This window comes from Oncorhynchus clarkii, chromosome 29 (assembly GCF_045791955.1).
Source record: "Oncorhynchus clarkii lewisi isolate Uvic-CL-2024 chromosome 29, UVic_Ocla_1.0, whole genome shotgun sequence".
NCBI lineage: Eukaryota > Metazoa > Chordata > Actinopteri > Salmoniformes > Salmonidae > Oncorhynchus > Oncorhynchus clarkii.
This window is the reverse complement of record NC_092175.1, coordinates 248334-268935: the sequence shown is the minus strand read 5'-3', so window position 1 is coordinate 268935 and position 20602 is coordinate 248334. Positions and strand designations below refer to the sequence as shown.

Below are 20602 nucleotides of genomic sequence, written 5' to 3'. Positions count from 1 at the left end.
AATGGTGTGTGCTACGCTGCTCCTCTGAAAGTAAGTAATTTCTTGCTTTTTCATCTGACATTTTGACATCAGTGTTACAGGAAAGTTGCTTGTCATTGTTACATGACAGTAGGTTGTCGTAAGACAAGGCTGCATGAAGTGTGAACTGGAGCTTTCTTGGATCCATGAAAGAATTTGCTTTGGGAGAATGCAGGCATCGATCCCACTAACTCACGCATGCAAAGCATTTGAGCTAATTCCCCAGCCGTTTGGAATTTCCTCAAGAAGCAACCTAGAGGGTCCAGTCTTGTCAGGCTATGCTGTTGGTGGACTTGTTTGTTTACGTGCCAGCACTTGCAGAGGCTCGGTGCATTTCAACAATTGAGGAAAATAGCAAATGGCCGGTTAGCTCAGTTGGTTAGAGTGTGGTGCTAATAACGGCAACGTCATGGGTTCGATCCCCGTACTGGCTATGTTGTACATTTTGAGTGTCAAAATTGTGAGTCACATGCATGTGAATTGTCAAGGGTGCCACAGAAATAAAATTAGTGAATTGTTGAAATAGCTCAGTTGGGAGAGCGTTAGACTGCAGATCTAAAGGTCACTGATTTGATCCCAGGTTTCGGCATTTGTATTTGTTCTTTCTTCATGCTCTGGCTTCAAGGAAACTATCCACAGCTTTGTTTGTGGCCCTCAACGGTGTGTGCTACGCTGCTCCTCTGAAAGTAACTAATTTCTTGCTTTTTCATCTGACATTTTGACATCAGTGTTACAGGAAAGTTGCTTGTCATTGTTACATGACAGTAGGTTGTCGTAAGACAAGGCTGCATGAAGTGTGAACTGGAGCTTTCTTGGATCCACAAAAAAAATAGTTTTTGGGGAATGCGGGCATCAATCCCACTACCTATAGCATGCTAAGCAAACACAATACCAATTGATCAAATTCCCCAGCTGTTTGGAATTGCCACAAGGAGCAACCAAGAGTGTCCAGTCTTGTCAGGCTATGCTGTTGGTGGACTTGTTAGTTTGTGCTCCAGCACTTGCAGAGGCTCGGTGCATCTCAACAACTGTGCTCTGTAGCCAGCGGCCGGTTAGCTCAGTTGGTTAGAGTGTGTGATACGCTGCTCTCTGAAAGTAAGTAATGTCTTTCTTTTTCATCTGACATTGTGACATCAGTGTTACATGAGAGTTTCTTGTCATTGTTACATGACAGTTTCTTGTCATTGTTTACATGACAGTAGGTTGTCGTAAGACAAGGCTGCATGAAGTGTGAACTGGAGTTTTCTTGGATCCATGAAAGAATTTGCTTTTGGAGAATGCAGGCATCGATCCCACTAACTCACGCATGCAAAGCATTTGAGCTAATTCCCCAGCCGTTTGGAATTTCCGCAAGAAGCAACCTAGAGGGTCCAGTCTTGTCAGGCTATGCTGTTGGTGGACTTGTTTGTTTACGTGCCAGCACTTGCAGAGGCTCGGTGCATTTCAACAATTGAGCAAAATAGCAAATGGCCGGTTAGCTCAGTTGGTTAGAGTGTGGTGCTAATAAAGCCAAGGTCATGGGTTCGATCCCCGTACTGGCTATGATGTAAATTTTGAGTGTCAAAATTGTGAGTCACATGCATGTGAATTGTCAAGGGTGCCACAGAAAAAAAAAATGTGAATTGCCGAAATAGCTCAGTTGGGAGAGCGTTAGACTGAAGATATTAAGGTACCTGGTTCGATCCCCGGTTTCGTCATTTGTATTTGTTCTTTCGTCATGCTCTGGCTTCAAGGAAACTATCCACAGCTTTGTTTGTGGGCCTCAATGGTGTGTGCTACGCTGCTCCTCTGAAAGTAAGTAATTTCTTGCTTTTTCATCTGACATTTTGACATCAGTGTTACAGGAAAGTTGCTTGTCATTGTTACATGACAGTAGGTTGTCGTAAGACAAGGCTGCATGAAGTGTGAACTGGAGTTTTCTAGGATCCATGAAAGAATTTGCTTTTGAAGAATGCAGGCATCGATCCCACTAACTCACGCATGCAAAGCATTTGAGCTAATTCCCCAGCCGTTTGGAATTTCCGCAAGAAGCAACTTAGAGGGTCCAGTCTTGTCAGGCTATGCTGTTGGTGGACTTGTTTGTTTACGTGCCAGCACTTGCAGAGGCTCGGTGCATTTCAACAATTGAGCAAAATAGCAAATGGCCGGTTAGCTTAGTTGGTTAGAGTGTGGTGCTAATAACGCCAAGGTCGTGTGTTCGATCCCCGTACTGGCTATGATGTACTTTTTGAGTGTCAAAATTGTGAGTCACATGCATGTGAATTGTCAAGGGTGCTACAGAATTAACTTTACTGGATTGCCGAAATAGCTCAGTTTGGAGAGCATTAGACTGAAGATCTAAAGGTCCCTAGTTCGATCCCGGGTTTCGGCATTTGTATTTGTTCTTTCTTCCTGCTCTGGCTTCAAGGAAACTATCCACAGCTTTGTTTGTGGGCCTCAATGGTGTGTGCTACGCTGCTCCTCTGAAAGTAAGTATTTTCTTGCTTTTTCATCTGACATTTTGACATCAGTGTTACAGGAAAGTTGCTTGTCATTGTTACATGACAGTAGGTTGTCGTAAGACAAGGCTGCATGAAGTGTGAACTGGAGCTTTCTTGGATCCAGAAAAAAAATTTTTTTTGGGGAATGCGGGCATCGATCCCACTACCTATAGCATGCTAAGCAAACACAATACCAATTGATCAAATTCCCCAGCTGTTTGGAATTGCCACAAGGAGCAACCAAGAGCGTCCAGTCTTGTCAGGCTATGCTGTTGGTGGACTTGTTAGTTTGTGCTCCAGCACTTGCAGAGGCTCGGTGCATCTCAACAATTGTGCTCTGTAGCCAGCGGCCGGTTAGCTCAGTTGGTTAGAGTGTGTGATACGCTGCTCTCTGAAAGTAAGTAATGTCTTTCTTTTTCATCTGACATTGTGACATCAGTGTTACATGAGAGTTTCTTGTCATTGTTACATGACAGTTTCTTGTCATTGTTTACATGACAGTAGGTTGTCGTAAGACAAGGCTGCATGAAGTGTGAACTGGAGTTTTCTAGGATCCATGAAAGAATTTGCTTTTGGATAATGCAGGCATCGATCCCACTACCTCACGCATGCAAAGCATTTGAGCTAAATCCCCAGCCGTTTGGAATTTCCGCAAGAAGCGACCTAGAGGGTCCAGTCTTGTCAGGCTATGCTGTTGGTGGACTTGTTTGTTTACGTGCCAGCACTTGCAGCGGCTCGGTGCATTTCAACAATTGAGCAAAATAGCAAATGGCCGGTTAGCTCAGTTGGTTAGAGTGTGGTGCTAATAACGCCAAGGTCATGGGTTCGATCCCCGTATTGGCTATGATGTACATTTTGAGTGTCAAAATTGTGAGTCACATGCATGTGAATTGTCAAGGGTGCTACAGAATTAACTTTAGTGGATTGCCGAAATAGCTCAGTTTGGAGAGCATTAGACTGAAGATCTAACGGTCCCTAGTTTGATCCCGGGTTTCGGCATTTGTATTTGTTCTTTCTTCCTGCTCTGGCTTCAAGGAAACTATCCACAGCTTTGTTTGTGGGCCTCAATGGTGTGTGCTACGCTGCTCCTCTGAAAGTAAGTAATTTCTTGCTTTTTCATCTGACATTTTGACATCAGTGTTACAGGAAAGTTTCTTGTCATTGTTACATGACAGTAGGTTGTCGTAAGACAAGGCTGCATGAAGTGTGAACTGGAGTTTTCTTGGATCCACAAAAAAAAATAGTTTTTGGGGAATGCGGGCATCGATCCCACTACCTATAGCATGCTAAGCAAACACAATACCAATTGATCAAATTCCCCAGCTGTTTGGAATTGCCACAAGGAGCAACCAAGAGCGTCCAGTCTTGTCAGGCTATGCTGTTGGTGGACTTGTTAGTTTGTGCTCCAGCACTAGCAGAGGCTCGGTGCATCTCAACAATTGTGCTCTGTAGCCAGCGGCCGGTTAGCTCAGTTGGTTAGAGTGTGTGATACGCTGCTCTCTGAAAGTAAGTAATGTCTTTCTTTTTCATCTGACATTGTGACATCAGTGTTACATGAGAGTTTCTTGTCATTGTTACATGACAGTTTCTTGTCATTGTTTACATGACAGTAGGTTGTCGTAAGACAAGGCTGCATGAAGTGTGAACTGGAGCTTTCTTGGATCCATGAAAGAATTTGCTTTTGGAGAATGCAGGCATCGATCCCACTAACTCACGCATGCAAAGCATTTGAGCAAATTTCCCAGCCGTTTGGAATTTCCGCAAGAAGCAACCTAGAGGGTCCAGTCTTGTCAGGCTATGCTGTTGGTGGACTTGTTTGTTTACGTGCCAGCACTTGCAGAGGCTCGGTGCATTTCAACAATTGAGCAAAATAGCAAATGGCCGGTTAGCTCAGTTGTTTAGAGTGTGGTGCTAATAACGCCAAGGTCATGGGTTCGATCCCCGTACTGGCTATGATGTACATTTTTAGTGTCAAAATTGTCAGTCACATGCATGTGAACTGTCAAGGGTGCCACAGAAATAAATTTAGTGAATTGCTGAAATTGCTCAGTTGGGAGAGTGTTAGACTGAAGTTCTAAAGGTCCCTGGTTTGATCCCGGATTTCGGCATTTGTATTTGTTCTTTCTTCATGCTCTGGCTTCAAGGAAACTAGCCACAGCTTTGTTTGTGGGCCTCAATGATGTGTGCTACGCTGCTCCTCTGAAAGTAAGTAATTTCTTGCTTTTTCATCTGACATTTTGACATCAGTGTTACAGGAAAGTTGCTTGTCATTGTTACATGTTTTTGGGGATTGCGGGCATCGATCCCACTACCTATAGCATGCTAAGCAAACACAATACCAATTGATCAAATTCCCCAGCTGTTTGGAATTGCCACAAGGAGCAACCAAGAGTGTCCAGTCTTGTCAGGCTATGCTGTTGGTGGACTTGTTAGTTTGTGCTCCAGCACTTGCAGAGGCTCGGTGCTTCTCAACAACTGTGCTCTGTAGCCAGCGGCCGGTTAGCTCAGTTGGTTAGAGTGTGTGATACGCTGCTCTCTGAAAGTAAGTAATGTCTTTCTTTTTCATCTGACATTGTGAAATCAGTGTTTCTTGTCATTGTTACATGACAGTTTCTTGTCATTGTTTACATGACAGTAGGTTGTCGTAAGACAAGGCTGCATGAAGTGTGAACTGGAGTTTTCTAGGATCCATGAAAGAATTTGCTTTTGGAGAATGCAGGCATCGATCCCACTACCTCACGCATGCAAAGCATTTGAGCTAATTCCCCAGCCGTTTGGAATTTCCGCAAGAAGCAACCTAGAGGGTCCAGTCTTGTCAGGTTATGCTGTTGGTGGACTTGTTTGTTTACGTGCCAGCACTTGCAGAGGCTCGGTGCATTTCAACAATTGAGCAAAATAGCAAATGGCTGGTTAGCTCAGTTGGTTAGAGTGTGGTGCTAATAACGCCAAGGTCATGGGTTCGATCCCCGTACTGGCTATGATGTACATTTTGAGTGTCAAAATTGTGAGTCACATGCATGTGAATTGTCAAGGGTGCCACAGAAATAAAATTAGTGAATTGCCGAAATAGCTCAGTTGGGAGAGCGTTAAACTGAAGCTCTAAAGGTCCCTGGTTCGATCCCGGGTTTCGGCATTTGTATTTGTTCTTTCTTCATGCTCTGGCTTCAAGGAAACTCTCCACAGCTTTGTTTATGGGCCTCAATGGTGTGTGCTACGCTGCTCCTCTGAAAGTAAGTAATTTCTTGTTTTTCATCTGACATTTTGACATCAGTGTTACAGGAAAGTTGCTTGTCATTGTTACATGACAGTAGGTTGTCGTAAGACAAGGCTGCATGAAGTGTGAACTGGAGTTTTCTAGGATCCATGAAAGAATTTGCTTTTGGAGAATGCAGGGATCGATCCCACTACCTCACGCATGCAAAGCATTTGAGCTAATTCCCCAGCCGTTTGGAATTTCCACAAGAAGCAACCTAGAGGGTCCAGTCTTGTCAGGCTATGCTGTTGGTGGACTTGTTTGTTTACGTGCCAGCACTTGCAGAGACTCGGTGCATTTCAACAATTGAGCAAAATAGCAAATGGCCGGTTAGCTCAGTTGGTTAGAGTGTGGTGCTAATAACGCCAAGGTCATGGATTCGATCCCCGTACTGGTTATGATGTACATTTTGAGTGTCAAAATTGTGAGTCACATGCATGTGAATTGTCAAGGGTGCTACAGAATTAAATTTAGTGAATTGCCGAAATAGCTCAGTTGGGAGAGCGTTAGACTGAAGATCTAAAGGTCCCTAGTTCGATCCCGGGTTTCGGCATTTGTATTTGTTCTTTTTTCCTGCTCTGGCTTCAAGGAAACTATCCACAGCTTTGTTTGTGGGCCTCAATGGTGTGTGCTACGCTGCTCCTCTGAAAGTAAGTAATTTCTTGCTTTTTCATCTGACATTTTGACATCAGTGTTACAGGAAAGTTGCTTGTCATTGTTACATGACAGTAGGTTGTCGTAAGACAAGGCTGCATGAAGTGTGAACTGGAGCTTTCTTGGATCCACAAAAAAAATTGTTTTTGGGGAATGCGGGCATCGATCCCACTACCTATAGCATGCTAAGCAAACACAATACCAATTGATCAAATTCCCCAGCTGTTTGGAATTGCCACAAGGAGCAACCAAGAGTGTCCAGTCTTGTCAGGCTATGCTGTTGGTGGACTTGTTAGTTTGTGCTCCAGCACTTGCAGAGGCTCGGTGCATCTCAACAATTGTGCTCTGTAGCCAGCGGCCGGTTAGCTCAGTTGGTTAGAGTGTGTGATACGCTGCTCTCTGAAAGTAAGTAATGTCTTCTTTTTCATCTGACATTGTGAAATCAGTGTTACATGAGAGTTTCTTGTCATTGTTAAATGACAGTTTCTTGTCATTGTTTACATGACAGTAGGTTGTCGTAAGACAAGGCTGCATGAAGTGTGAACTGGAGTTTTCTTGTATCCATGAAAGAATTTGCTTTTGGAGAACGCAGGCATCGATCCCACTACCTAACGCATGCAAAGCATTTGAGCTAATTCCCCAGCCGTTTGGAATTTCCCACTACCTCACGCATGCAAAGCATTTGAGATAATTCCCCAGCCGTTTGGAATTTCCGCAAGAAGCAACCTAAAGGGTCCAGTCTTGTCAGGCTATGCTGTTGGTGGACTTGTTTGTTTACGTGCCAGCACTTGCAGAGGCTCGGTGCATTTCAACAATTGAGCAAAATACCGAATGGCCGGTTAGCTCAGTTGGTTAGAGTGTGGTGCTAATAATACCAAGGACATGGGTTTGATCCCCGTACTGGCTATGATTCACATTTTGAGTGTCAAAATTGTGAGTCACACGCATGTGAATTGTCAAGGGTGCCACAGAAATAAAATTAGTGAATTGCTGAAATAGCTCAGTTGGGAGAGCGTTAGACTTAAGGTCCCAGGTTCGATCCTGGGTTTCGGCATTTGTATTTGTTCTTTCTTCATGCTCTGGCTTCAAGGAAACTATCCACAGCTTTGTTTGTGGGCCTCAATGGTGTGTGCTACGCTGCTCCTCTGAAAGTAAGTAATTTCTTGCTTTTTCATCTGACATTTTGACATCAGTGTTAAAGGAAAGTTGCTTGTCATTGTTACATGACAGTAGGTTGTCGTAAGACAAGGCTGCATGAAGTGTGAACTGGAGCTTTCTTGGATCCATGAAAGAATTTGCTTTTGGAGAATGCAGGCATCGATCCCACTACCTCACGCATGCAAAGCATTTGAGCTAATTCCCCAGCCGTTTGGAATTTCCGCAATAAGCAACCTAGAGGGTCCAGTCTTGTCTGGCTATGCTGTTGGTGGACTTGTTGGTTTGTGCTCCAGCACTTGCAGAGGCTCGGTGCATCTCAACAGCTGTGCTCTGTAGCCAGCAGCCGGTTAGCTCAGTTGGTTAGAGTGTGTGATACGCTGCTCTCTGAAAGTAAGTAATGTCTTTCTTTTTCATCTGACATTGTGACATCAGTGTTACAAGAGAGTTTCTTCTCATTGTTACATGACAGTTTCTTGTCATTGTTTACATGACAGTAGGTTGTCGTAAGACAAGGCTGCATGAAGTGTGAACTGGAGTTTTCTAGGATCCATGAAAGAATTTGCTTTTGGAGAATGCAGGCATCTATCCCACTACCTCACGCATGCAAAGCATTTGAGCTAATTCCCCAGCCGTTTGGAATTTCCGCAAGAAGCAACCTAGAGGGTCCAGTCTTGTCAGGCTATGCTGTTGGTGGACTTGTTTGTTTACGTGCCAGCACTTGCAGAGGCTCGGTGCATTTCAACAATTGAGCAAAATAGCAAATGGCCGATTAGCTCAGTTGGTTAGAGTGTGGTGCTAATAATGCCAAGGTCATGGGTTCGATCCCCGTACTGGCTATGATGTACATTTTGAGTGTCAAAATTGTGACTCACATGCATGTGAATTGTCAAGGGTGCTACAGAAATAAGATTAGTGAATTGCCGAAATAGCTCAGTTGGGAGAGCGTTAGACTGAAGATCTAACGGTCCCTGGTTTGATCCCAGGTTTTGGCATTTGTGTTTGTTCTTTATTCATGCTCTGGCTTCAAGGAAACTATCCACAGCTTTGTTTGTGGGCCTCAATGGTGTGTGCTACGCTGCTACGCTGCTCCTCTGAGATTAAGTAATTTCTTGCTTTTTCAACTGACATTTTGACATCAGTGTTACAGGAAAGTTGCTTGTCATTGTTACATGACAGTAGGTTGTCGTAAGACAAGGCTGCATGAAGTGTGAACTGGAGCTTTCTTGGATCCACAAAAAAAATAGTTTTTGGGGAATGCGGGCATCGATCCCACAACCTATAGCATGCTAAGCATTTGCGCTAATTCCCCAGCCGTTTGGAATTTCCGCAAGAAGCAACCTAGAGGGTCCAGTCTTGTCAGGCTATGCTGTTGGTGGACTTGTTTGTTTACGTGCCAGCACTTGCAGAGGCTCGGTGCATTTCAACAATTGAGCAAAATAGCAAATGGCCGGTTAGCTCAGTTGGTTAGAGTGTGGTGCTAATAACGCCAAGGTCATGGGTTCGATCCCCGTACTGGCTATGATGTACATTTTGAGTGTCAAAATTGTGAGTCACATGCATGTGAATTGTCAAGGGTGCCACAGAATTAAAATGAGTGAATTGCCGAAATAGCTCAGTTGGGAGAGCGTTAGACTGAAGATCTGAAGGTCCCGGGTTTCGGCGTTTGTATTTGTTCTTTCTTCGTGCTCTGGCTTCAAGGAAACTATCCACAGCTTTGTTTGTGGGCCTCAATGGTGTGTGCTACGCTGCTCCTTTGAAAGTAAGTCATTTCTTGCTTTTTCAACTGACATTTTGACATCAGTGTTACAGGAAAGTTGCTTGTCATTGTTACATGACAGTAGGTTGTCGTAAGACAAGGCTGCATGAAGTGTGAACTGGAGCTTTCTTGGATCCACAAAAAAAAATGTTTTTGGGGAATGCGGGCATCGATCCCACTACCTATAGCATGCTAAGCAAACACAATACCAATTGATCAAATACCCCAGCTGTTTGGAATTGCCACAAGGAGCAACCAAGAGTGTCCAGTCTTGTCAGGCTACGCTGTTGGTGGACTTGTTAGTTTGTGCTCCAGCACTTGCAGGGGCTCGGTGCATCTCAACAACTGTGCTCTGTAGCCAGCGGCCGGTTAGCTCAGTTGGTTAGAGTGTGTGATACGCTGCTCTCTGAAAGTAAGTAATGTCTTTCTTTTTCATCTGACATTGTGACATCAGTGTTACATGAGAGTTTCTTGTCATTGTTACATGACAGTTTATTGTCATTGTTTACATGACAGTAGGTTGTCGTAAGACAAGGCTGCATGAAGTGTGAACTGGAGTTTTCTAGGATCCAAGAAAGAATTTGCTTTTGGAGAATGCAGGCATCGATCCCACTACCTCACGCATGCAAAGCATTTGAGCTAATTCCCCAGCCGTTTGGAATTTCCGCAAGAAGCAACCTAGAGGGTCCAGTCTTGTCAGGCTATGCTGTTGGTGGACTTGTTTGTTTACGTGCCAGCACTTGCAGAGGCTCGGTGCATTTCAACAATTGAGCAAAATAGCAAATGGCCGGTTAGCTCAGTTGGTTAGAGTGTGGTGCTAATAACGCCAAGGTCATGGGTTCGATCCCCGTACTGGCTATGATGTACATTTTGAGTGTCAAAATTGTGAGTCACATGCATGTGAATTGTCAGGGGTGCCACAGAAATAAATTTAGCGAATTGCCGAAATAGCTCAGTTGGGAGAGCGTTAGACTGAAGCTCTAAAGGTCCCTGGTTCGATCCAGGGTTTCGGCATTTGTATTTGTTCTTTCTTCATGCTCTGGCTTCAAGGAAACTATCCACAGCTTTGTTTGTGGGCCTCAATGGTGTGTGCTACGCTGCTCCTCTGAAAGTAAGTAATTTCATGTTTTTCATCTGACATTTTGACATCAGTGTTACAGGAAAGTTGCTTGTCATTGTTACATGACAGTAGGTTGTCGTAAGACAAGGCTGCATGAAGTGTGAACTGGAGTTTTTTAGGATCCATGAAAGAATTTGCTTTTGGAGAATGCAGGCATCGATCCCACTACCTCACGCATGCAAAGCATTTGAGCAAATTCCCCAGCCGTTTGTAATTTCCGCAAGAAGCAACCTAGAGGGTCCAGTCTTGTCAGGCTATGCTGTTGGTGGACTTGTTAGTTTGTGCTCCAGCACTTGCAGAGGCTCGGTGCATTTCAACAATTGAGCAAAGTAGCAAATGGCCGGTTAGCTCAGTTGGTTAGAGTGTGGTGCTAATAAAGCCAAGGTCATGGGTTCGATCCCCGTACTGGCTATGATGTACATTTTGAGTGTCAAAATTGTAAGTGCCACAGAAATAAAAGCAGTGAATTGCCGGGTTTTGGGGAATGCGGGCATCGATCCCACTACCTATAGCATGCTAAGCAAACACAATACCAATTGATAAAATTCCCCAGCTGTTTGGAGTTGCCACAAGGAGCAACCAAGAGTGTCCAGTCTTGTCAGGCTATGCTGTTGTTGGACTTGTTAGTTTGTGCTCCAGCACTTGCAGAGGCTCGTTGCATCTCAACAATTGTGCTCTGTAGCCAGCGGCCGGTTAGCTCAGTTGGTTAGAGTGTGTGATACGCTGCTCTCTGAAAGTAGGTAATGTCTTTCTTTTTCATCTGACATTGTGACATCAGTGTTACATGAGAGTTTCTTGTCATTGTTACATGACAGTTTCTTGTCATTGTTTACATGACAGTAGGTTGTCGTAAGACAAGGCTGCATGAAGTGTGAACTGGAGTTTTTTTGGATCCAATAAAGAATTTGCTTTTGGAGAATGCAGGCATCGATCCCACTTCCTCACGCATGCAAAGCATCTGAGCTAATTCCCCAGCCGTTTGGAATTTCCGCAAGGAGCAACCTAGAGGGTCCAGTCTTGTCAGGCTATGCTGTTGGTGGACTTGTTTGTTTACGTGCCAGCACTTGCAGAGGCTCGGTGCATTTCAACAATTGAGCAAAATAGCAAATGGCCGGTTAGCTCAGTTGGTTAGAGTGTGGTGCTAATAACGCCAAGGTCATGGGTTCGATCCCCGTACTGGCTATGATGTACATTTTGAGTGTCAAAATTGTGAGTCACATGCATGTGAATTGTCAAGGGTGCCATAAAAATAGTGAATTGCCGAAATAGCTCAGTTGGGAGAGCGTTATTCTGAAGATTTAAAGGTCCCTGGTTCGATCCCAGGTTTCGGCATTTGTATTTGTTCTTTCTTCATGCTCTGGCTTCAAGGAAACTATCCACAGCTTTGTTTGTGGGCCTCAATGGTGTGTGCTACGCTGCTCCTCTGAAAGTAAGTAATTTCTTGCTTTTTCATCTGACATTTTGACATCAGTGTTACAGGAAAGTTGCTTGTCATTGTTACATGACAGTAGGTTGTCGTAAGACAAGGCTGCATGAAGTGTGAACTGGAGCTTTCTTGGATCCACAAAAAAAAATGTTTTTGGGGAATGCGGGCATCGATCCCACTACCTATAGCATGCTAAGCAAACACAATACCAATTGATCAAATTCCCCAGCTGTTTGGAATTGCCACAAGGAGCAACCAAGAGTGTCCAGTCTTGTCAGGCTATGCTGTTGGTGGACTTGTTAGTTTGTGCTCCAGCACTTGCAGAGGCTCGGTGCATCTCAACAACTGTGCTCTGTAGCCAGCGGCCGGTTAGCTCAGTTGGTTAGAGTGTGTGATACGCTGCTCTCTGAAAGTAAGTAATGTCTTTCTTTTTCATCTGACATTGTGACATCAGTGTTACATGAGAGTTTCTTGTCATTGTTACATGACAGTTTCTTGTCATTGTTTACATGACAGTAGGTTGTCGTAAGACAAGGCTGCATGAAGTGTGAACTGGAGTTTTCTTGGATCCATGAAAGAATTTGCTTTTGGAGAATGCAGGCATCGATCCCACTACCTCACGCATGCAAAGCATTTGAGCTAATTCCCCAGCCGTTTGGAATTTCCGCAAGAAGCAACCTAGAGGGTCCAGTCTTGTCAGGCTATGCTGTTGGTGGACTTGTTTGTTTACGTGCCAGAACTTGCAGAGGCTCGGTGCATTTCAACAATTGAGCAAAATAGCAAATGGCCGGTTAGCTCAGTTGGTTAGAGTGTGGTGCAAATAATGCCAAGGTCATGGGTTTGATCCCCGTACTGGCTATGATGTACATTTTAAATGTCAAAATTGTGAGTCACATGCATGTGAATTGTCAAGGGTGCCACAGAAATACAATTAGTGAATTGCCGAAATAGCTCAGTTGGCAGAGCGTTAGACTGAAGCTCCCTGGTTCGTTCCCGGGTTTCGGCATTTGTATTTGTTCTTTCTTCATGCTCTGGCTTCAAGGAAACTATGCACAGCTTTGTTTGTGGGCCTCAATGGTGTGTGCTACGCTGCTCCTCTGAAAGTAAGTAATTTCTTGCTTTTTCAACTGACATTTTGACATCAGTGTTACAGGAAAGTTGCTTGTCATTGTTACATGACAGTAGGTTGTCGTAAGACAAGGCTGCATGAAGTGTGAACTGGAGCTTTCTTGGATCCACAAAAAAAAAAGTTTTTGGGGAATGCGGGCATCGATCCCACTACCTATAGCATGCTAAGCAAACACAATACCAATTGATCAAATTCCCCAGCTGTTTGGAATTGCCACAAGGAGCAACCAAGAGTGTCCAGTCTTGTCAGGCTATGCTGTTGGTGGACTTGTTAGTTTGTGCTCCAGCACTTGCAGAGGCTCGGTGCATCTCAACAACTGTGCTCTGTAGCCAGCGGCCGGTTAGCTCAGTTGGTTAGAGTGTGTGATACGCTGCTCTCTGAAAGTAAGTAATGTCTTTCTTTTTCATCTGACATTGTGACATCAGTGTTACATGAGAGTTTCTTGTCATTGTTACATGACAGTTTCTTGTCATTGTTTACATGACAGTAGGTTGTCGTAAGACAAGGCTGCATGAAGTGTGAACTGGAGTTTTCTTGGATCCATGAAAGAATTTGCTTTTGGAGAATGCAGGCATCGATCCCACTAACTCACGCATGCAAAGCATTTGAGCTAATTCCCCAGCCGTTTGGAATTTCCACAAGAAGCAACCTAGAGGGTCCAGTCTTGTCAGGCTATGCTGTTGGTGGACGTGTTCGTTTACGTGCCAGCACTTGCAGAGGCTCGGTGAATTTCAACAATTGAGCAAAATTGGAAATGGCCGGTTAGCTCAGTTGGTTAGAGTGTGGTGCTAATAACGTCAAGGTCATGGGTTTGATCCCCGTACTGGTTATGATGGTCATTTTGAGTGTCAAAATTGTGAGTCACATGCATGTGAATTGTCAAGGGTGCTACAGTATTAAATTGAGTGAATTGCCGAAATAGCTCAGTTGGGAGAGCGTTAAACTGAAGATCTAAAGGTCCCTGGTTCGATCCCGGGTTTCGGCATTTGTATTTGATCTTTCTTCATGCTCTGGCTTCAAGGAAACTATCCACAGCTTTGTTTGTGGGCCTCAATGGTGTGTGCTACGCTGCTCCTCTGAAAGTAAGTAATTTCTTTCTTTTTCATCTGACATTTTGACATCAGTGTTACAGGAAAGTTGCTTGTCATTGTTACATGACAGTAGGTTGTCGTAAGACAAGGCAGCATGAAGTGTGAACTGGAGCTTTCTTGGATCCACAAAAAAAATGTTTTTGGGGAATGCGGGCATCGATCCCACTACCTATAGCATGCTTAGCATTTGAGCTAATTCCCCAGCCGTTTGGAATTTCCGCAAGAAGCAACCTAGAGGGTCCAGTCTTGTCAGGCTATGCTGTTGGTGGACTTGTTTGTTTACGTGCCAGCACTTGCAGAGGCTCGGTGCATTTCAACAATTGAGCAAAATCGGAAATGGCCGGTTAGCTCAGTTGGTTAGAGTGTGGTGCTAATAACGCCAAGGTCATGGGCTCGATCCCCGTACTGCCTATGATGTACATTTTGAGTGTCAAAATTGTGAGTCACATACATGTGAATTGTCAAGGGTGCTACAGAATTAACTTTATTGAATTGCCGAAATAGCTCAGTTGGGAGAGCGTTAGACTGAAGATCTAAAGGTCCCTGGTTCAATCCCGGGTTGCGGCATTTGTATTTGTTCTTTCTTCATGCTCTGGCTTAAAGGAAACTATCCACAGCTTTGTTTGTGGCCCTCAATGGTGTGTGCTATGCTGCTCCTCTGAAAGTAAGTAATTTCTTGCTTTTTCATCTGACATTTTGACATCAGTGTTACAGGAAAGTTGCTTGTCATTGTTACATGACAAATAGGTTGTCGTAAGACAAGGCTGCATGAAGTGTGAACTGGAGCTTTCTTGGGTCCACAAAAAAATGTGTTTTTGGTGAATGCGGGCATCGATCCCACTACCTATAGCATGCTAAGCATTTGAGCTAATTCCCCAGCCGTTTGGAATTTCCGCAAGAAGCAACCTAGAGGGTCCAGTCTTGTCAGGCTATGCTGTTGGTGGACTTGTTTGTTTACGTGCCAGCACTTGCAGAGGCTCGGTGCATTTCAACAATTGAGCAAAATAGCAAATGGCCGGTTAGCTCAGTTGGTTAGAGTGTGGTGCTAATACTGCCAAGGTCATGGGTTTGATCACCGTACTGGTTATGATGGTCATTTTGAGTGTCAAAATTGTGAGTCACATGAATGTGAATTGTCAAGGGTGCTACAGTATTAAATTTAGTGAATTGCCGAAATAGATCAGTTGGGAGAGCGTTAGACTAAAGGTCCCTGGTTCGATCCCGGGTTTCGGCATTTGTATTTGTTCTTTCTTCATGCTCTGGCTTAAAGGAAACTATCCACAGCTTTGTTTGTGGGTCTCAATGGTGTGTGCTATGCTGCTCCTCTGAAAGTAAGTAATTTCTTGCTTTTTCATCTGACATTTTGACATCAGTGTTACAGGAAAGTTGCTTGTCATTGTTACATGACAAATAGGTTGTCGTAAGACAAGGCTGCATGAAGTGTGAACTGGAGCTTTCTTGGATCCACAAAAAAAATAGTTTTTCGGGAATGCGGGCATCGATCCCACTACCTATAGCATGCTAAGCAAACACAATACCAATTGATCAAATTCCCCAGCTGTTTGGAATTGCCACAAGGAGCAACCAAGAGTGTCCAGTCTTGTCAGGCTATGCTGTTGGTGGACTTGTTTGTTTGTGCTCCAGCACTTGCAGAGGCTCGGTGCATCTCAACAACTGTGCTCTGTAGCCAGCGGCCGGTTAGCTCAGTTGGTTAGAGTGTGTGATACGCTGCTCTCTGAAAGTAAGTAATGTCTTTCTTTTTCATCTGACATTGTGACATCAGTGTTACATGAGAGTTTCTTGTCATTGTTACATGACAGTTTATTGTCATTGTTTACATGACAGTAGGTTGTCGTAAGACAAGGCTGCATGAAGTGTGAACTGGAGTTTTCTTGGATCCATGAAAGAATTTGCTTTTGGAGAATGCAGGCATCGATCCCACTAACTCACGCATGCAAAGCATTTGAGCTAATTCCCCAGCCGTTTGGAATTTCCGCAAGAAGCAACCTAGAGGGTCCAGTCTTGTCAGGCTATGCTGTTGGTGGACGTGTTCGTTTACGTGCCAGCACTTGCAGAGGCTCGGTGCATTTCAACAATTGAGCAAAATCAGAAATGGCCGGTTAGCTCAGTTGGTTAGAGTGTGGTGCTAATAACGCCAAGGTCATGGGTTCGATCCCCCTAGTGTTTATGATGGTCATTTTGAGTGTCAAAATTGTGAGTCACATGCATGTGAATTGTCAAGGGTGCCACAGAAATACGATTAGTGAATTGCCGAAAAAGCTCAGTTGGGAGAGCGTTAGACTGAAGCTCTAAAGGTCCCTGGTTCGATCCCGGGTTTCGGCACTTGTATTTATTCTTTCTTCCTGCTCTGGCTTCAAGGAAACTATCCACAGCTTTGTTTGTGGGCCTCAATGGTGTGTGCTACGCTGCTCCTCTGAAAGTAAGCAATTTCTTGCTTTTTCATCTGACATTTTGACATCAGTGTTACAGGAAAGTTGCTTGTCATTGTTACATGACAGTAGGTTGTCGTAAGACAAGGCTGCATGAAGTGTGAAATGGAGCTTTCTTGGATCCACAAAAAAAATTGTTTTTGGGGAATGCGGGCATCAATCCCACGACCTATAGCATGCTAAGCATTTGAGCTAATTCCCCAGCCGTTTGGAATGTCCGCAAGAAGCAACCTAGAGGGTCCAGTCTTGTCTGGCTATGCTGTTGGTGGACTTGTTTGTTTACGTGCCAGCACTTGCAGAGGCTCGGTGCATTTCAACAATTGAGCAAAATAGCAAATGGCTGGTTAGCTCAGTTGGTTAGAGTGTGGTGCTAATATCGCCAAGGTCATAGGTTCGATCCCTGTACTGGCTATGATGTACATTTTGAGTGTCAAAATTGTGAGTCACATGCATGTGAATTGTCAAGGGTACCACAGAATTACAATTAATGAATTGCCGAAATAGCTCAGTTGGGAGAGTGTTAGACTGAAGCTCTAAAGGTCCCTGTTTCGATCCTGGGTTTCGGCATTTGTATTTGTTCTTTCTTCATGCTCTGGCTTAAAGGAAACTATCCACAGCTTTGTTTGTGGGCCTTAATGGTGTGTGCTACGCTGCTCCTCTGAAAGTAAGTAATTTCTTGTTTTTCATCTGACATTTTGACATCAGTGTTACAGGAAAGTTGCTTGTCATTGTTACATGACAGTAGGTTGTCGTAAGACAAGGCTGCAAGTGTGAACTGGAGTTTTCTAGGATCCATGAAAGAATTTGCTTTTGGAGAATGCAGGCATCGATCCCACTACCTCACGCATGCAAAGCATTTGAGCTAATTCCCCAGCCGTTTGGAATTTCCGCAAGAAGCAACTTAGAGGGTCCAGTCTTGTCAGGCTATGCTGTTGGTGGACGTGTTCGTTTAATTGCCAGCACTTGCAGAGGCTCGGTGCATTTCAATAATTGAGCAATATCGGAAATGGCCGGTTAGCTCAGTTGGTTAGAGTGTGGTGCTAATAATGCCAAGGTCATGGGTTCGATCCCCGTACTGGTTATGATGTACATTTTGAGTGTCAAAATTGTGAGTCACATGCATGTGAATTGTCAAGGGTACCACAGAAATACAATTAAAGAATTGCCGAAATAGCTCAGTTGGGAGAGTGTTAGACTGAAGATCTAAAGGTCCCTGGTTCGATCCCGGGTTTCGGCATTTGTATTTGTTCTTTCTTCATGCTCTGGCTTCAAGGAAACTATCCACAGCTTTGTTTGTGGGCCTCAATGGTGTGTGCTACGCTGCTCCTCTGAAAGTAAGTAATGTCTTTCTTTTTCATCTGACATTGTGACATCAGTGTTACATGAGAGTTTCTTGTCATTGTTACATGACAGTTTCTTGTCATTGTTTACATGACAGTAGGTTGTCGTAAGACAAGGCTGCATGAAGTGTGAACTGGAGCTTTCTTGGATCCATGAAAAAAATTGTTTTTGGTGAATGCGGGCATCGATCCCACTACCTATAGCATGCTAAGCATTTGAGCTAATTCCCCAGCCGTTTGGAATTTCCGCAAGAAGCAACCTAGAGGGTCCAGTCTTGTCAGGCTATGCTGTTGGTGGACGTGTTCGTTTACGTGCCAGCACTTGCAGAGGCTCGGTGCATTTCAACAATTGAGCAAAATCGGAAATGGCCGGTTAGCTCAGTTGGTTAGAGTGTGGTGCTAATAACGCCAAGGTCATGGGTTCAATCCCCGTACTGGTTATGATGTACATTTTGAGTGTCAAAATTGTGAGTCACATACATGTGAATTGTCAAGGGTGCTACAGAATTAACTTTAGTGAATTGCCGAAATAGCTCAGTTGGGAGAGCGTTAGACTGAAGATCTAAAGGTCCCTGGTTCGATCCCGGGATTTGGCATTTGTATTTGTTCTTTCTTCATGCTCTGGCTTAATAAAGGAAACTATCCACAGCTTTGTTTGTGGCCCTCAATGGTGTGTGCTACGCTGCTCCTCTGACAGTAAGTCATTTCTTGCTTTTTCATCTGACATTTTGACATCAGTGTTACAGGAAAGTTGCTTGTCATTGTTACATGACAGTAGGTTGTTGTAAGACAAGGCTGCATGAAGTGTGAACTGGAGCTCAGTTGGTTAGAGTGTGGTGCTAATAACGCCAAGGTCATGGGTCCGATCCCCGTACTGGCTATGATGTCCATTTTAAATGTCAAAATTGTGAGTCAAGGGTGCCACAGAAGCAACCTAGAGGGTCCAGTCTTGTCAGGCTATGCTGTTGGTGGACTTGTTTGTTTACGTGCCAGCACTTGCAGAGGCTCGGTGCATTTCAACAATTGAGCAAAATAGCAAATGGCCGGTTAGCTCAGTTGGTTAGAGTGTGGTGCTAATAACGCCAAGGTCATGGGTTCGATCCCCGTACTGGCTATGATGTACATTTTGAGTGTCAAAATTGTGAGTCACATGCATGTGAATTGTCAAGGGTGCCACAGAAATAAAATTAGTGAATTGCCGAAATAGCTCAGTTGGGAGAGCGTTATACTGAAGATCTAAAGGTCCCTGGTTCGATCCCAGGTTTCGGCATTTGTATTTGTTCTTTCTTCATGCTCTGGCTTCAAGGAAACTATCCACAGCTTTGTTTGTGGGCCTCAATGGTGTGTGCTACGCTGCTCCTCTGAAAGTAAGTAATTTCTTGCTTTTTCATCTGACATTTTGACATCAGTGTTACAGGAAAGTTGCTTGTCATTGTTACATGACAGTAGGTTGTCGTAAGACAAGGCTGCATGAAGTGTGAACTGGAGCTTTCTTGGATCCACAAAAAAAAATGTTTTTGGGGAATGCGGGCATCGATCCCACTACCTATAGCATGCTAAGCAAACACAATACCAATTGATCAAATTCCCCAGCTGTTTGGAATTGCCACAAGGAGCAACCAAGAGCTTCCAGTCTTGTCGGGCTATGCTGTTGGTGGACTTGTTAGTTTGTGCTCCAGCACTTGCAGAGGCTCGGTGCATCTCAACAATTGTGCTCTGTAGCCAGCGGCCGGTTAGCTCAGTTGGTTAGAGTGTGTGATACGCTGCTCTCTGAAAGTAAGTAATGTCTTTCTTTTTCATCTGACATTGTGACATCAGTGTTACATGAGAGTTTCTTGTCATTGTTACATGACAGTTTCTTGTCATTGTTTACATGACAGTAGGTTGTCGTAAGACAAGGCTGCATGAAGTGTGAACTGGAGCTTTCTTGGATCCACAAAAAAAATTTGCTTTTGGAGAATGCAGGCATCGATCCCACTACCTATAGCATGCTAAGCAAACACAATACCAATTGATCAAATTCCCCAACTGTTTGGAATTGCCACAAGGAGCAACCAAGAGTGTCCAGTCTTGTCAGGCTATGCTGTTGGTGGACTTGTTAGTTTGTGCTCCAGCACTTGCAGAGGCTCGGTGCATCTCAACAACTGTGCTCTGTAGCCAGCGGCCGGTTAGCTCAGTTGGTTAGAGTGTGTGATACGCTGCTCTCTGAAAGTAAGTAATGTCTTTCTTTTTCATCTGACATTGTGACATCAGTGTTACATGAGAGTTTCTTGTCATTGTTACATGACAGTTTCTTGTCATTGTTTACATGACAGTAGGTTGTCGTAAGACAAGGCTGCATGAAGTGTGAACTGGAGCTTTCTTGGATCCACAAAAAAAAATTGCTTTTGGAGAATGCAGGCATCGATCCCACTACCTATAGCATGCTAAGCATTTGAGCTAATTCCCCAGCCGTTTGGAATTTCCGCAAGAAGCAACCTAGAGGGTCCAGTCTTGTCAGGCTATGCTGTTGGCGGATTTGTTTGTTTACGTGCCAGCACTTGCAGAGGCTCGGTGCATTTCAACAATTGAGCAAAATAGCAAATGGCCGGTTAGCTCAGTTGATTAGAGTGTGGTGCTAATAACGCCAAGGTCATGGGTTCGATCCCCGTACTGGCTATGATGTATATTTTGAGTGTCAAAATTGTGAGTCACATGCATGTGAATTGTCAAGTGTAACACAGAAAT

At 44.2% G+C, this 20602-nt stretch overlaps 24 non-coding genes across 24 annotated transcripts; all 24 read left to right on the top strand.

Annotated features, from left to right (window-relative positions):
- Positions 1-378: 378 nt before the first annotated feature.
- Positions 379-452, top strand: trnai-aau (transfer RNA isoleucine (anticodon AAU)). Its single transcript has one exon. It is a non-coding gene; the product is annotated as a tRNA-Ile (tRNA).
- Positions 453-534: 82 nt separating this feature from the next.
- On the top strand, positions 535-607 carry trnac-gca (transfer RNA cysteine (anticodon GCA)). The gene has a single exon. It is a non-coding gene; the product is annotated as a tRNA-Cys (tRNA).
- Positions 608-3268: 2661 nt separating this feature from the next.
- Positions 3269-3342, top strand: trnai-aau (transfer RNA isoleucine (anticodon AAU)). The gene has a single exon. It is a non-coding gene; the product is annotated as a tRNA-Ile (tRNA).
- Positions 3343-4377: 1035 nt separating this feature from the next.
- Positions 4378-4451, top strand: trnai-aau (transfer RNA isoleucine (anticodon AAU)). Its single transcript has one exon. It is a non-coding gene; the product is annotated as a tRNA-Ile (tRNA).
- Positions 4452-5402: 951 nt separating this feature from the next.
- Positions 5403-5476, top strand: trnai-aau (transfer RNA isoleucine (anticodon AAU)). The gene has a single exon. It is a non-coding gene; the product is annotated as a tRNA-Ile (tRNA).
- An 82-nt stretch (positions 5477-5558) lies between these two features.
- Positions 5559-5631, top strand: trnaf-gaa (transfer RNA phenylalanine (anticodon GAA)). The gene has a single exon. It is a non-coding gene; the product is annotated as a tRNA-Phe (tRNA).
- Positions 5632-6231: 600 nt separating this feature from the next.
- On the top strand, positions 6232-6304 carry trnaf-gaa (transfer RNA phenylalanine (anticodon GAA)). Its single transcript has one exon. It is a non-coding gene; the product is annotated as a tRNA-Phe (tRNA).
- A 2178-nt stretch (positions 6305-8482) lies between these two features.
- On the top strand, positions 8483-8555 carry trnaf-gaa (transfer RNA phenylalanine (anticodon GAA)). The gene has a single exon. It is a non-coding gene; the product is annotated as a tRNA-Phe (tRNA).
- Positions 8556-9008: 453 nt separating this feature from the next.
- Positions 9009-9082, top strand: trnai-aau (transfer RNA isoleucine (anticodon AAU)). The gene has a single exon. It is a non-coding gene; the product is annotated as a tRNA-Ile (tRNA).
- Positions 9083-10104: 1022 nt separating this feature from the next.
- trnai-aau (transfer RNA isoleucine (anticodon AAU)) lies at positions 10105-10178 on the top strand. The gene has a single exon. It is a non-coding gene; the product is annotated as a tRNA-Ile (tRNA).
- Positions 10179-10260: 82 nt separating this feature from the next.
- On the top strand, positions 10261-10333 carry trnaf-gaa (transfer RNA phenylalanine (anticodon GAA)). The gene has a single exon. It is a non-coding gene; the product is annotated as a tRNA-Phe (tRNA).
- Positions 10334-11548: 1215 nt separating this feature from the next.
- trnai-aau (transfer RNA isoleucine (anticodon AAU)) lies at positions 11549-11622 on the top strand. The gene has a single exon. It is a non-coding gene; the product is annotated as a tRNA-Ile (tRNA).
- A 76-nt stretch (positions 11623-11698) lies between these two features.
- On the top strand, positions 11699-11771 carry trnaf-gaa (transfer RNA phenylalanine (anticodon GAA)). Its single transcript has one exon. It is a non-coding gene; the product is annotated as a tRNA-Phe (tRNA).
- A 2135-nt stretch (positions 11772-13906) lies between these two features.
- On the top strand, positions 13907-13979 carry trnaf-gaa (transfer RNA phenylalanine (anticodon GAA)). The gene has a single exon. It is a non-coding gene; the product is annotated as a tRNA-Phe (tRNA).
- A 600-nt stretch (positions 13980-14579) lies between these two features.
- On the top strand, positions 14580-14652 carry trnaf-gaa (transfer RNA phenylalanine (anticodon GAA)). Its single transcript has one exon. It is a non-coding gene; the product is annotated as a tRNA-Phe (tRNA).
- Positions 14653-16355: 1703 nt separating this feature from the next.
- On the top strand, positions 16356-16428 carry trnaf-gaa (transfer RNA phenylalanine (anticodon GAA)). The gene has a single exon. It is a non-coding gene; the product is annotated as a tRNA-Phe (tRNA).
- A 445-nt stretch (positions 16429-16873) lies between these two features.
- On the top strand, positions 16874-16947 carry trnai-aau (transfer RNA isoleucine (anticodon AAU)). Its single transcript has one exon. It is a non-coding gene; the product is annotated as a tRNA-Ile (tRNA).
- Positions 16948-17543: 596 nt separating this feature from the next.
- Positions 17544-17617, top strand: trnai-aau (transfer RNA isoleucine (anticodon AAU)). Its single transcript has one exon. It is a non-coding gene; the product is annotated as a tRNA-Ile (tRNA).
- Positions 17618-17699: 82 nt separating this feature from the next.
- trnaf-gaa (transfer RNA phenylalanine (anticodon GAA)) lies at positions 17700-17772 on the top strand. Its single transcript has one exon. It is a non-coding gene; the product is annotated as a tRNA-Phe (tRNA).
- A 470-nt stretch (positions 17773-18242) lies between these two features.
- Positions 18243-18316, top strand: trnai-aau (transfer RNA isoleucine (anticodon AAU)). Its single transcript has one exon. It is a non-coding gene; the product is annotated as a tRNA-Ile (tRNA).
- An 82-nt stretch (positions 18317-18398) lies between these two features.
- trnaf-gaa (transfer RNA phenylalanine (anticodon GAA)) lies at positions 18399-18471 on the top strand. The gene has a single exon. It is a non-coding gene; the product is annotated as a tRNA-Phe (tRNA).
- Positions 18472-18916: 445 nt separating this feature from the next.
- Positions 18917-18990, top strand: trnai-aau (transfer RNA isoleucine (anticodon AAU)). Its single transcript has one exon. It is a non-coding gene; the product is annotated as a tRNA-Ile (tRNA).
- Positions 18991-19072: 82 nt separating this feature from the next.
- Positions 19073-19145, top strand: trnaf-gaa (transfer RNA phenylalanine (anticodon GAA)). Its single transcript has one exon. It is a non-coding gene; the product is annotated as a tRNA-Phe (tRNA).
- Positions 19146-20460: 1315 nt separating this feature from the next.
- On the top strand, positions 20461-20534 carry trnai-aau (transfer RNA isoleucine (anticodon AAU)). The gene has a single exon. It is a non-coding gene; the product is annotated as a tRNA-Ile (tRNA).
- The last annotated feature ends 68 nt before the right edge of the window (positions 20535-20602 follow it).